Raw genomic sequence first — 14,668 nt, 5'->3', positions numbered from 1 at the left:
CAAAAAATACAATCCTCCTGGGAACTCAAGCACTGCCACATCGGAAAGCAATGATGATAATGACCAGCCAAGTGTTTCCTCTGACTGCTGCTGTAACTTGTCTAGGTAAATCTGGCATCAGTTTCTGACCTTCCTTGTGCTAGAGAGAGAGGAACAGGTGAGTAAAATATTATAACTAGTATAATACTGAAATACAAAACTTACTTTTATATTATTTATATATATTTCTTATCTAATATACATTTGTAAAAATAATTTTTATGTTATTTACGTAGACGTTTCTCATAATATATAACTTTTGCAGGTGCTACAGTACAAAATTCTGGAGTGAGAGCTGATATTTGTCACAAAGATTTTTGGTCTGATGGAAGGAAAAACGTGCAGGAAGGAAGAGTCACCAAAACGTTGTTCAAGATTCTACTCGACCGACAGGACATCGAAAGCGTACTGTTACGGAAGAATCCTTAGACAATGCACTTTGCCTGTTTGTTGGTGAAAATATTTCGTGCCTGGTGAAAAAAAATGAACTGAAACCGAAGCACGCATTGTACTCAATCATAATTTCTGTCACTTGGGTTTGGAGGAGCTGGAGTTGTTTGCAGTTATATTTTATGACCGAGGGGCGCGGAAACTGTGTATGAGGAATTTGAGTTATGTAGTCATGAGTGAGGTCCTGCCTTTTTCATTCAAATACTAGCGAGAAATAGATTTTTAGAAATGAAGCGATTTCTTCGCTTTCACATCAGAGCTACCCTCAGAAGAGTACGGAAGGTCCACGTGTTCTTTCGCATGTGAAATATGGTAGAGGTTTATAGATAACTGCATTGTTTATCATAAACCATATGGATTCCTAACTGTCGGTCAGCAGTTATTTCTGACAGAAGGCCGATGTCCTTCAGTATATGAGTGCCGAACCCAATAAGTACGGAATAAAACGCCGCCTTCTCGCAGACGCTAAAATGAGATACGCTCTAACTGGTTTTGGTTATTTCGGAAATGATGAAACAAGACCAACGCGTACTGTCCTGGAAAAACATGTTACGCTACATATCTTGGAAATGATTATATGTTATAGAATAATAATGTAAGTATTGGATAGCTCAACAATTCTACGATAATAACATTTGTCACGTACTGTTATATGATCCAAAATACAAACACTGAAAATATTACCTATCTTAAGCACACCTAAAAGAACGTAGCTAATTTTTATATGGCGTAACATAATTTAAATTGCATGTTCAAATAAAAATGTGCCCAGATAATCATTATACCGAAAAAACAATAAAAGCAGTACTGATGCCAATCATTACGAAATATTGTTACATTTTGAGAAATAATCTTAAAATATCTTATAAATCTGAGCAGTCAACTGAACTTCAACGGGCGTTCTAGAAAACAGTTCGAAGTTGCGCAATATAGTGTTAAAATAAGCTTCTCGCAAAATGCCCAACTGCATGTGCTCGGAACAAAACAGTCTTAAATCACAAAAAGTATGTAACAAGAGGTATTACACACACATCAAAAAAGGTTTGCATCACCCCAGTTCCCAGAACTCCTGAAGATATACGTTGACTGTGGATACTGTATCACAGACACAGCCCTTCTGACTGTTCAGAGATGTCACTAAACCCGCCCAAAGATGTAAATAACCATGAATGAGAAGCGCCTATTAGACGTAGGGCGTCTGACAGCCGATCAGTTCCAGTCATTGCTGTAGGAAGGAGGTACACCGCTAGTCTGTAATTCAACCATGTTTAGACGGAGAATACCGCAGTTCTATTGTGTCCGGTTACTTTGTGCCAGGAAGGGCTCTCAACAAGGGAAGTGTCCAGATGTCTCGAAGTGAAACAAAGCAATGTTGTTCGGACATGAAGGAGATACAGAGAGACAGGAACTGTCGATGACATGCCTCGCTCAGGCCGCCCAAAGGTTACTAATGCAGTGGATGCCGGCTACCTACGAATTATGGCTTGTAGGAACCCTGACAGCAACACCACCATGTTGAATAATGCTTTTCATGCAGCCACAGGACGTCGTTTTACAACACAAACTGTGCGCAATAGGCTGCATGATGAGCAAGTTCACTCCCGACGTCCATGGCGAGGTCCATCTTTGCAACCACGCCACCTTGCAGCTCGGTACAGATGGGCCCAACAACATGCCGAATGTACCGCTCAGGATTGGCTCACGTTCTCTTCGCATATGCCTGCAACCAGACGACCATCGGGAACGTGTTTGGAGGCAACCCAGTCAGTCTGAACGCCTTAGACACACTGTCCAGCGAGTGCAGGAAGGTGGAGGTTCCCTGCTGTTTTGGGGTGGCATTATGTGGGGCCGACGTACGACGCCGTAACGGCTGTACGATACGTGAATGCTATTCTCCGAACGATAGTGCAACCACATCGGCAGCATATTTGCGAGGAATTCATCTTCATGGACGACAATTCGCGCCCCCAACGTGCACGTCTTGTGAATGGCTTCGTTCAGGATAACGATATTGCTCTACTAGAGTGGCCAGCATGTTCTCTAAACATGAACTCTATCGAACTTGCCTGGGATAGGTTGAAAAGGGCTGTTTGTGGAGGACGTGACCCACAAACCACTCTACACCGAATCGCCGTTGAGGAGTTGGACAATCTGGAACAACAGTGCCTTGATGAACTTGTGGATAGTATTCCACGATGAATACAGCATGCATCAATGCAAGAAGATGTGCTACTGGGTATTAGAGGTACCGGTGTGTACAGCAAACTGGACTACCACCTTAAAAGGTCTCGCTGTATGGCGATACAACAAGCAATGTGTGGTTTTCATGAGCAATAAAAAGGGCTGAAATGATGTATGTGGTGATTTCTGTTCCAATTTTCTGTACTGGTTCCGGAATTCTCGGAACCGAGGTGATGCAAAACTTGATGTGTGTAGTTTCCGAGAGAAAAGTTACGATCCATAGTGAAATGTTAAACGACCAATTTTAGGAAATTTGCTCCGGAGTTTTTACATGGGTCGTTCCGTAAATAATCCCGTTATCGCTTACTCAGGACATCTTTGTTCTTAACGGTTAGAATTTGATTATTCAAGAAGTTAACATTTCTGTACTATTTTTCTACACAGTCTCCGTCATGTTATGTGGCCTTACTCCAGAGTTGTGTAACAGCATGTATTCCCTGTTGGGAAAAGTTGTCGTCGTGTGCTCGTAGCCATGTTCTTACTGGTTTATTTACCCTCTCATCGTCATTAATATGTGCCCCAAACAGGCTACGTCATAATGTGCCATGTCTGAGGTGTAGGGTGGGTGAGACAATGATTTCTAACCTAATTTAGCAATCTCATTCTGAATTCTGAGACGTTTTCTTCCCAAACCGAACACGTCGGAAAAGGTTCTTGAGTTTTTTCAATTCGTTCACTTATTTCTCTGAATTAATAGTTAACACTTGACATCACATCTACGAGAAAGAAACCAGCACCATCCAGATAGAGTGCTATCGTGACTTATGACAGGGGGAGGGACCTGTCTTCAATTTATTTCTTTTATACTATTGCGCAAGGTGCCACTTTCGTAACTGTCTCTTTGTTTTCAGATGAAAGTGATGCTACCAGGTTTCTTCACGTGTAACTATCCGTGACAGTGATCGCTCTCCATTGACCTCAAATGGTTTCAATAGTTCACGTGAAATCGCTTTTCTTTGAATCTTGAGGTATTCACACCTGTGAATATCCAAGCCTCAGTCATTGCACATGCACTTCCACAGCACTGCAATAGCTGTAGGGTCAATTGTGGCGTTTGGTGCCCGGTCTGCACGAATAATAGCACGTACACCACATCGGCAGCAGCGGCTGTGACAGAACGCTATGGAACTATGTTTCTGGATTTACTGACATTGTAACTCTCATTACCGATCGTCCAGCAGTATTCCCATCAGCTGCATCATTAACGTACGCTGCACACAAAGATTTATAGGTATTCACAACGGTTTCTTTTTCCTCAGCCAAGAATTCAGTTGTAGCACGTAGGTTTTAACAAGTATCTTCCGTAGGCTCAATTTCGGTGGTTCACTACGGTCCTGTCGGAATTGTTCGAAATTTCGCACACGTCTAAAAGAAACGTTTAATCTGAAAAACACAAAAGGACGTTCTCCTTTACAAATTAAAGGCTGTAAATAAATTTAAGGCCCAGTTTAATATACAAGGCTCATACTTATATACACATTTCTGATCGAAATATTGTTTCAGAAGATCATCCAGTTATCTTTCGATATATTTTAGCATAACTCGCCCTAGCTGGCTAGTTCAAATTTAGGATAGCAAACTGTGGAGTTATTGGTGTCAATACCGTTTTCCTCATGAACGAGTGAATTGAAGGGCAGGATTATTTAAAATGATTTAAACACTTTGAACTGATTGCGAAAATGTTTGAATTGAGATTATGTACTATACGATTATATGTGTGGAAACAACAACTCAAGATGTTCACAAATGTTCAATATGTGAACCGTTAGCCAAATAGCAAACATCAAGGATACAGACCATTTGGCACACATTCTCCTAAAGTATCCGCATTGATGTCAGTCATTGCTTCCCTGAGACGTCCTCTAAGTCAGCGATGTTACGGGGACGTAGAGGTATGAAAACAGAATCTTGGATGTAACCACCCAGGTAAAAATCACTTGCTGTCAGACCTGAGAAAAAGGGGCCCTCGGGACTGGCAGCTGACGTTCGACCGATCAGTCGTTTTAGTAGCTTAGTATCTATGAGCTCACGAACATCGATGTGAAAGGGCACTGGACCACCATCCTCCTGAAAAATAATGTTGTTCCTTGACAAACACGTTAAAAAAAAGAGGGAGAGAAAGAAAATAAATGTACTTATGTACTTGAGTTGGTTTCCATCCATGCAATCGCATAACGCCTTAACTAAATACTAAAACTTTTTTGAAACACTTGAAACTATGTTAATTCTTTTGAATAGCGCTATTTATAACAGCTTCCCCTATGATGTGTCAAAAATTACAAAAGTAAAGACCTTGAGGTAATAAACGTCTCAATTAAAACTCCATATTCACATACATACCTAAACACACACACACACACCATACCTACACGCACACCAGCTAACACACCTTAGACGTTTCATAAAATCGTAGCTATTATCAGATAAAGTCATTCACTATACTGAAATAAGGTTAGTTAACTTCCATTTTCTAATATTTGTGGCTAGGTAACCACTGATGTAAAAAATCGGGAAAAAAATCAGACACCGATATACGTCAGTACCTGTTCCTGAAAAGTTAGGGAAGAGCCCAAAAATTACACAATATTTTAAAATCCGTGCTGCACACGTCCTTTCATGACAAAATAGAGGGCTAGCCGCTGGATAATCGTGGGATGCCTGGTGTCAGTATATGAAGTGCAATGAAATATGTCGTGATATGCAGAATGTGGTACACTATAAAGGCCGTGTACTGAAAGGAACTTCTCGCCAAAAGAGGAATCCACATACTAACGCGGAATGTTCTTTGCTAAGAGTAGAGAGGCTTGTTTCCTTACATCTCTTTTAGCTGGAGAGAAGTGTTATCGATTTGACAGCCCGCATCTTAGCAAGAGTCTTTTCTTGCCACTTGATCTCACACAGACGCGCGACATGTCTATTCACCCGAGATACCATAGTGTGTATCGCAATAGCACTGTGGGTCATATTATTCAAACTTGATGCCTCATTAGCAGCTGTAATTGTTTGTTAACTTGCCTTGGATCCATGTGGCCTGACAACCCGCACAAGGCACCACTTCCCCAATATGTACAATTAAGAGAGCGCCTGTGTGCTTTGAATGGTATGTCGCCTATGACCTACAAAGAAATTAGTGAGTAGATGATACGAGGAGTTTCCTCACGAGTGTTCATTCTGTGTGCTACAGCGCCACGGGAATTGCGTGACGCTCGATGTCACTCATCCTGGTTTTACTTGGTAGACGTATCGAATGGCTCTGAGCACTATGGGACTTAACTTCTGAGGTCATCAGTCCCCTAGAATTTAGAACTATTTAAACCTAACTAACCTAAGGACATCACACACATCCATGCCCGAGACAGGATTCGAACCTCCGGCCGGCGGTAGACGTATCCTGAGGGCACAGTTGCATAAAATGATCAAGCAGGAAACCGTTACGTACGGTTGGACCAATCAGTGCACACTACTGTTCGATTTTTAATTTAAACTTATTTAGGATTGAAATAAAATACGAAGTGCAGAGAAAACCAAAGTGAAATGGCTAGAGGAAAAACGCGAAGAAATCGAAAAAAAATTTATATATTAATATATGAATATCTACTGTACAGGGAAGCTGTTAACATGAGCAACAAAAAGACTGGTTATACATTGTTTCGTTGGAATAAGTAAGTAATGTATTGATTATGATGTTGATCAATTCTTTCTTTCACTCACAAGAAGGTGAGGGTTAACAGACCCCAAAGTAAGTTACTTGTTTCAGTCAAATGTGAAAATACTTCACGTGGGTTCAAAGTAATCTCGTTTCGCCGTTTTAGCAGCGTCAGAAACTCCGCCGTTCGACGTTAAATCATTTCCTGTAACCTAACAACATAATTTTTTCAGTGTGAATAACCACGTGTGGAAAGTACTACTTAGCTTGCGTCTGCTTATTCAGCATTCACTCATATCCCTGCAATGAAATTACAGGAATCAGATAGTGGTAAGTGGAATTGTTTTTCCAGTTGTGAAGTACGACTCTTTCTGCGGCTTCACCGCCACATCTGAACGTGGTAATGATACTGGAAGCGTTGGCTGCAAAATTCTAAATAATACATACACTGCGCAACGAAATTAAAGGATCACTTTCTCGAAAACCCGAATTGTCCCCATTTCCGACGCATAAGTTTGAAATTTCGCACAAAATGGCCTACAACCTTCCTATGTAAAGCGGAAAAATGTGACGCAAAGCGACGTCGACCTGGGGCTCTGCGACGCCACTAATAGGAAGTCGACATCACATGCCGGAAACAGGCTACAGCTCTTAACTTCATGTAAGCTTTAAGTATGGTTAGTGATGTCACACTGTGCACCAAGTTTTGCCTAACACCACCGTGGACGTGTCCTACTATAGTAGGGCCGTCACATCTTCGGTTACCCACATTTCGTCCCTTCTTTTGCCACCTCTGCGATGGATGTCGGAACCGCGACATCAATCACGCACTTTTCTTGTGGATACCCGAAGGAAATATTTCAGACACACTACCGCTCAGAATCTGTAAGTAGGCTGTTTATGTTTTCTTATTGGCAACGTTACGTAGCGCTCTGTATGAAAATCACTGGCTGTGCTGTGTGCAGTCTGTGGCTAGTTTGCATTGTTGTCTGCCATTGTAGTGTTGGGCAGAGGCAGCTGGATGTGAACACCTCGTAGCGCTGCGCAGTTGGAGGTGAGCCGCCAGCAGTGGTGGATGTGGGGAGAGAAATGGCGGAGTTTTGATATTTGTAAGAATGGATGTTATGAACTCCTATATATATTATGACTTTTGATGACTATTAAGGTAAATACATTGTTTGTTCTCTATCAAAATCTTTCATTTGCTATCTATGCCTATCAGTAGTTAGTGCCTTCCGTAGTTTGAATCTTTTATTTAGCTGGCAGTAGTGGCGCTCGCTGTATTGCAGTAGTTCGAGTAACGAAGATTTTTGTGAGGTAAGTGATTTGTGAAAGGAATAGGTTAATGTTATAGTCAGGGCCATTCTTTGGTAGGGATTTTTGAAAGTCAGATTGCGTTGCGCTAAAAATATTGTGTGTCAGGATAAGCACAGTCATTTATAATTTTTCTAAGGGGACGTTTCATATGGCGACCCTGCCAGGACTTGCAAGTTACATTTCACTGCACATGTTTCTGTTAGTCATAGTATATGGACAATATGCGACAAGTAGGGACTGTTAGTGTTTGCACGTGTGTTAATAATTCAGCAAGGGACTGGATGACAGCATTGCTGGTTCTAAGGACAATTCCAAAAACTTTGTGAGTGCAAAAGTGGCGGTTATGGACTTGCTATATTATCCGCAAGACTCTTAAATGGTGATTGTGCACCTGCACAGTCACAACAGATGGCTGCTGGCCATTTCTACAAGGACTACAGTGGGTCTACACCTTTGCTGACTCACCACTACCATTATTTCCACAAGGACTGCAGTGGGTCTGCACCTCTGGTGGCCCACCAATACCGTAATCTCTACCAGGACTACAGTGTGTCTGCTCTGTGATGAACTACCTACCAATACTCTTCAAAATTTCGACTGACTCTGCTGTGGGTTTGCTCTGTTGTGGACCAATACCTGTCTGCATGTCAAGAGTCAGCACTGTCTTTCCGTTGAAAGGACAACACTACTTCTTCAAGATAGCATGGAAATCCACTACTTCCGTGAGCATTTTCTTTTACTGCTCAGACTTTGAGAAAAACACTGCAATGTTACTGTGATGAATGATCAGGACTGTCTTTATGGACTGTGAGAAAATTTTAGCTTTTGACCAACATTGTATCAATAAGTGTGAGCCTTTGATTTCTTTGTTATTGTAATTATGAAAAATTTTATCAAATCATTATTGGCCACTGCCCAACACAATTTGTAAAATTTTTTTGTGGGGAGCATGGGGGCTATGTAAGTAGGCTGTTTATGTTTTCTTATTGGCAACGTTACGTAGCGCTCTGTATGAAAATCACTGGCTGTGCTGTGTGCAGTCTGTGGCTAGTTTGCATTGTTGTCTGCCATTGTAGTGTTGGGCAGCGGCAGCTGGATGTGAACAGCGCGTAGCGTTGCGCCGTTGGAGGTGAGCCGCCAGCAGTGGTGGATGTGGGGAGAGAAATGGCGGAGTTTTGATATTTGTAAGAATGGATGTTATGAACTCCTATATATATTATGACTTTTGATGACTATTAAGGTAAATACATTGTTTGTTCTCTATCAAAATCTTTCATTTGCTAACTATGCCTATCAGTAGTTAGTGCCTTCCGTAGTTTGAATCTTTTATTTAGCTGGCAGTAGTGGCGCTCGCTGTATTGCAGTAGTTCGAGTAACGAAGATTTTTGTGAGGTAAGTGATTTGTGAAAGGTATAGGTTAATGTTATAGTCAGGGCCATTCTTTTGTAGGGATTTTTGAAAGTCAGATTGCGTTGCGCTAAAAATATTGTGTGTCAGGATAAGCACAGTCATTTATAATTTTTCTAAGGTGAAACGCGTATGTACTCGGTAGCAGCGATGGCGAGGCATGACAGAATCTCTGACCAGAGAGTTATTTATCGTTGTTAGTCTGCGGTTGACCGCGCGAGAGTCCAGTGCAGTTGCGGTTCAGTTGCGACGCAGTTGCGAGACAGTAGTTGTACGTAGCGAGTCGCGAGAGCATGTAGTAGCGCGCGAGAGACAGTCGCAGTTGTGTGTGAGGAGTCGGTGGGCGTCGACATGGGCCTCTGGTCAAGATTCAGGACGACGTATATTGTTAAATAAGATAATGAAGCTGCATTGCGCACATCAGATAATGTAATGTATGTTTATTGTAATTAATTTGTCCAAGAAAGGCCCCAATAATAATTTTGTTTTCAAACCAAGCATTTTTAACAAAGAATCATTTGATTGAAAGAAATTTTCCCATACATTTCCTTAAAGAAAAAATTTACTTAAGTTCAAAGAATATTTGCGATGCATTTCCTCCAAGCTATGGCGAAAATAAGAGCAGATGCAGTTTTACTGAGGTAAGAATTTGGGTTTAATTATTGCACAGAGTCTAAGATCGACATATCGGTCTATTTGCGGTTTCATTGTCACTGAGATTTCATTATCATTGAATTGACTTACATTTTTGTGGGGAGCTTACACTTGGCTCAGATAGCTATTTCTCATTTATTGTCATTGTCATTAAAATTTATATACTGCGGGGAGGTTACACTTGGCGTCCCTGCCAGGATCGTATTTCTTTGGGAATCTTCTAAGAAACAATCAGATATCTGCTCTTATTTGCTTAAATATAATTAGCATTTGGCGCAACGCTTCTACTAATTTTGTGACTTTCTTTCCTCAGGTCATCGGCAATTCGTTCCTCTGTTGTATTTGTGTTTGTTGCTTTTTGCATTTGTGATTATTTCATTTGTGAATAATTGTGACTACTGTAAAAATGCCGCGAAAGACTATGAATAGTGTATCGCGAGGTATTATGAATGAAATTACCGACTTAAACAATGTGACCCATAGTAATTGTGACACGCAGTGTAATGATGACAATCCTGCGTTCACTGACAATCAACGCGTTCCAGCCACTAATGATGATTTTTATCTTACTGATGAACAAACGAACTCAATTGTCTCCTCTATTAATTTGACGACAATTGATGACGCGGGGCGCACTATTGTAATGAGCGCTGCCCAGCTTAACACACCCGGTTTGGAAAATTCAAATAATGTACAGACAAATTTTTCTAATGAAAATGGACAGTGTACTGAAAGTACGACGGATACATTTAATTCCGAAATAGTGACCGATAGTGTACATTCGTCTGGCAAACCTTTTTGTAAATCTCAGAATAACCAAATGGTTACAGAAAGGGAGACAATTCCAGATCCACCATTAAACAGCACGGAGAATAGAGCCAGTAATTTTGGCTTGCATCAAGTTATGGCATTTTTACGACAAATGGATGAAAAACAGAGTGAAAAACAAGACGAACTTAATAAAAAACTAGACAACAATGATGAAAATCTCAAACAACTTAGTGAACAGGTCAAACAACAGAGTGCAGATTTCAGACAACTTAGAGAACAGAACAAACAAGATAACGAAAATCTCAAGCAACACTTAAATGAAAAATTAGACAACAATTCCAGACAGTTAAATGAAAAATTAGACAACAGATCCAGACAGCTTAGTGAACAAATTAGAGACGTTGCTGCACAATGTCATGATACTAAGGAACAGTTACGCGAGGAAATTGAGGCTTGTTCAAGAAAAAGTAGCGAAGAAATTAGATCTGTTGCGCAAGAATTAAGGGAAATGCAAACAGCTACAACAGAAACACTTAGAGACGAAATTAGCGGAGTCGCTAAACAATGCTCTGAAAAGGCTACACAATTACGCGACGAGTTTAAAGCAATGACAGCAGAACTTTCGCGCACAATGGATGAAAAGATTGACGTGAAATTCGACCAACAGAACACTCAGATTGACGAACGTTTTAGCCTTCACATACAAAGCAGTGATACGCGTTTCCGCAAATTCATACAGGATCAAAATAAAGTAAAACGACAAGTAATGGAAACTACCACAGCACAGAGACAGGAAGACAAACGTAAATTGTTCGCGAAAGCGAAGACATACGTAGACAACAATATTGCTACAGTGTCCGACGAAATTAATTCCATCAAACAGTCGAACACAGAATTACGTGACGAAATTTCCGATCTTAAATCGAAAACAGACACATACACAACAGATTTTCAAACAGTGACCGACAGACTCGAACAATTAGAACTAACACAGGATTCCGATGTCGTCAAAGCTGACGTTAAAAAACTGAACGAAACTACACGTAAGTTGCAAAAACAGATTAATGCCTCAGACACTAAAACCGATGATCAGGTAAAAATACTGACTGAAAAATATGATGAATAGGCCAGTCGTATTGATGTTATCGAAAGTACTAATGACAATAAATCAGACGATACTGCACCGGTTTCATTTAACCAAACACCTGAATTTCAAAATTTACAGCAGACAATTAATGAGATCGATTCATCTAATAACACCTTACGTAGAAAATTGTCATATTTACAGCAAGAGGTAACAGAGATAAAATATGTTTCTGGGTTCAACACATCACAGCAGACGCCACTTTGCGAACATTTGTCAGACTCACGCAGCACGTATAATTTGAGTAATCTACAGAGAGTACGGGGCTTAGATTCCGAACAACCACAGTTCAACAGATTCTCTTTCAATCGTGAACCTGTTCCATCATACACAGACGATAATTTTGATCACAAACATTTTCTGTCAGTGAGAACATTTAAAGTGTTTAAGAATGACAGAACACAGATTCACCCACTGTATTGGATTCAACAATTTAGCTTTGCTTTTCCACCGACTTGGCCCGTTACGCATAAACTTGAATTTATTTGCAGTTTTTTGGAAGGCGAACCGGCAACTCGTATGAGACCGATCGCGAGACAATGCTATTCGGTAGAAGAGTTTCAGAATGCTTTTCTATCAGCGTATTGGTCGAAGACGACACAGCGCGGAATTAAAGATCAACTAATTAGTTTGCCAAATTATGAGAACTCAAATTTTCCCAGTGTGACGCAATTTTTTGAGCACATGGTCCAACAAAATCAGTACCTAAGTGAACCATACAGTGAATCTGCACTTATACAATTATGCATTTCTAAATTGCCACGATCATTAAGAGTGTCACTTCTAACGCGTCAGAAAAAGAAAACATTTCGGCATTCTGAGATCTGTTACAGCTTTTGGAAGTACAGCAATCTGATTATTCTTTCGTAAACAAAAACTTTTCATATAATAAGCAAGGCCAGCAAACTTACAGTAATTACGATCAACCACGTAATTTCAATAGTAAAAGTAACAGACGCTTTAGGAATGACAACCACCAAAACTTTAATAACAGACAAAATTCCAATTATCAATACCGTCAAAATTTTCAGCAAGAAGAACCACATTTTAGTAACAATAGACGTTTTTCTCCGCAACAACATCAAAACCAGTCGGTTAGCATACCTAACCAACAATGTTATGCACAAGGTCAGCCAAGCTTTAATGTTTCGCCGCGTGCGCGTATAGTCCCTGATACAACAAATAGTAACGCATGGCAGCAAAGAAACAACTACGTACAGAAAACACAGTATTTCAATTCCTATCACAATGCACCGTATAGGAATGACTATTACGACAGACGTAAAAATAATGAGCACAATTATCAGCGTACGTATAATAACAGTCGGTCTTACCAGCAACAAAATGATCAACAACAACATATTCTTGTGAATGAACCCGACAGTAGGTATCATCCAGAGCGTAATACGTCTGGAAGAAGTAATAGAACAGTTCAAATAGTAGAAATGCCACAACATCCTCCAGATAATAATAATACGTTAGATAGAATCTGACTAGATACTGTACAGGTTGCATCTTCCAGCAACGTAAGCAATACTTCAGATACACAGAATGTTATTCACGACAATGTTATTACTTTCGACGACATCCGAGACACTGTTTTGCAGGAAAGACCAGTTGTTAAAAAAACCATTTCACATCCTGTTATCGAAATTAAAATTGGATCTTCGAAATTTTCAGCAGTAATCGATTCCGGATCACCTATGTCAGTAATAAATGAAGAAACTTTTAACGAGTGTAACAAAGAGAATACATATCCTACATTACCTTTAGGCAAAACGAAAATAAAAGGAGCAGTATCGAGTAAAGGAGTAGACGTTAAATTACAGACGCATTTATCATTTTGTATTGCAGGTCATACTTTTCACTCAAATTTTTGGATTGTTCCTTTATTGACAACAGACGTTATTTTAGGTACTAATTTTCTCGTACAACACGACGCAGTTATTGATTTTCAAAATTCTTATTTAATGTTGAAGGCTGAAAATGTACAATTGGCTTTAGAATTTCAGCACTCATTATCTGCAGAAGAACAAACAATTAATCGCACAGAGGTCATTTCCGTATCACGTAACATAGATTGTAATTCCACATTGTTCACAGATACGTACGTACATAACTATAATATTCCAGACGAAGCTGACTACGACGTAATGCAGATGATTTCTGATAAAGTTAAACAGAGCAGTGCAAATACAGACGACGAACGCACGCAACTACACAAAATTCTTTTACAGCAAGCTCCAGTTTTCGACAACATTCCTGGTGTTATGTCCGGATTTATGTATGAATTTCAAGTCAAACAGCACAACACATTTAAAGCCAAGCATTATCCCATTCCGTATATTCATAGAGAACAAGTTAAGAAAGAATTGCAGGATATGCTTGACCAAGGAATTATTGAATCAGCAGTTAGTCCGTACATAAACCCGTTACATATTGTTAAGACAAAAGATGGCTCACTTCGCCTTGTACTTGATTCACGTCACATCAATGACATAATTATTAATGAAACAGATCGACCTCAGACACTAGAGGAACTTTTACAGAAATTTCATGGTACTGCTATTTATTCCACACTAGATTTGAAATCGGGATTTTGGCAAATTCAACTTCATCCGAATTGCAGAAAGTATACAGCTTTTCTCTGTTTTGGCGACTGTTATCAATTTTGCATATTACCATTCGGCTTAACTATTTCTTCTGCAGCCTTTATTCGCGGTTTGAATACAATACTTCCGACAGAACTTAAAGACAGAATCACGACGTACGTAGATGACATTCTTATTGCAGAAGCTAACTGGACTGAACACAATCCGATTCTAGAACAACTGTTGCAAACTTTTCGTGCACAAGGACTCACAGTTAATCTCAGTAAATCGCATTTTGGTAAAACTTCTATAAAATTTCTTGGACACGTAATTTCAGCAGAAGGCATTGCGCCTGATCCGGAAAAACTTCAAGCCTTACGTGACATTACTGTTCCTACGACGAAGAAA

This window comes from Schistocerca nitens, chromosome 6 (assembly GCF_023898315.1).
Source record: "Schistocerca nitens isolate TAMUIC-IGC-003100 chromosome 6, iqSchNite1.1, whole genome shotgun sequence".
Lineage (NCBI taxonomy): Eukaryota > Metazoa > Arthropoda > Insecta > Orthoptera > Acrididae > Schistocerca > Schistocerca nitens.
Note: the sequence above shows the minus strand (reverse complement) of the source record.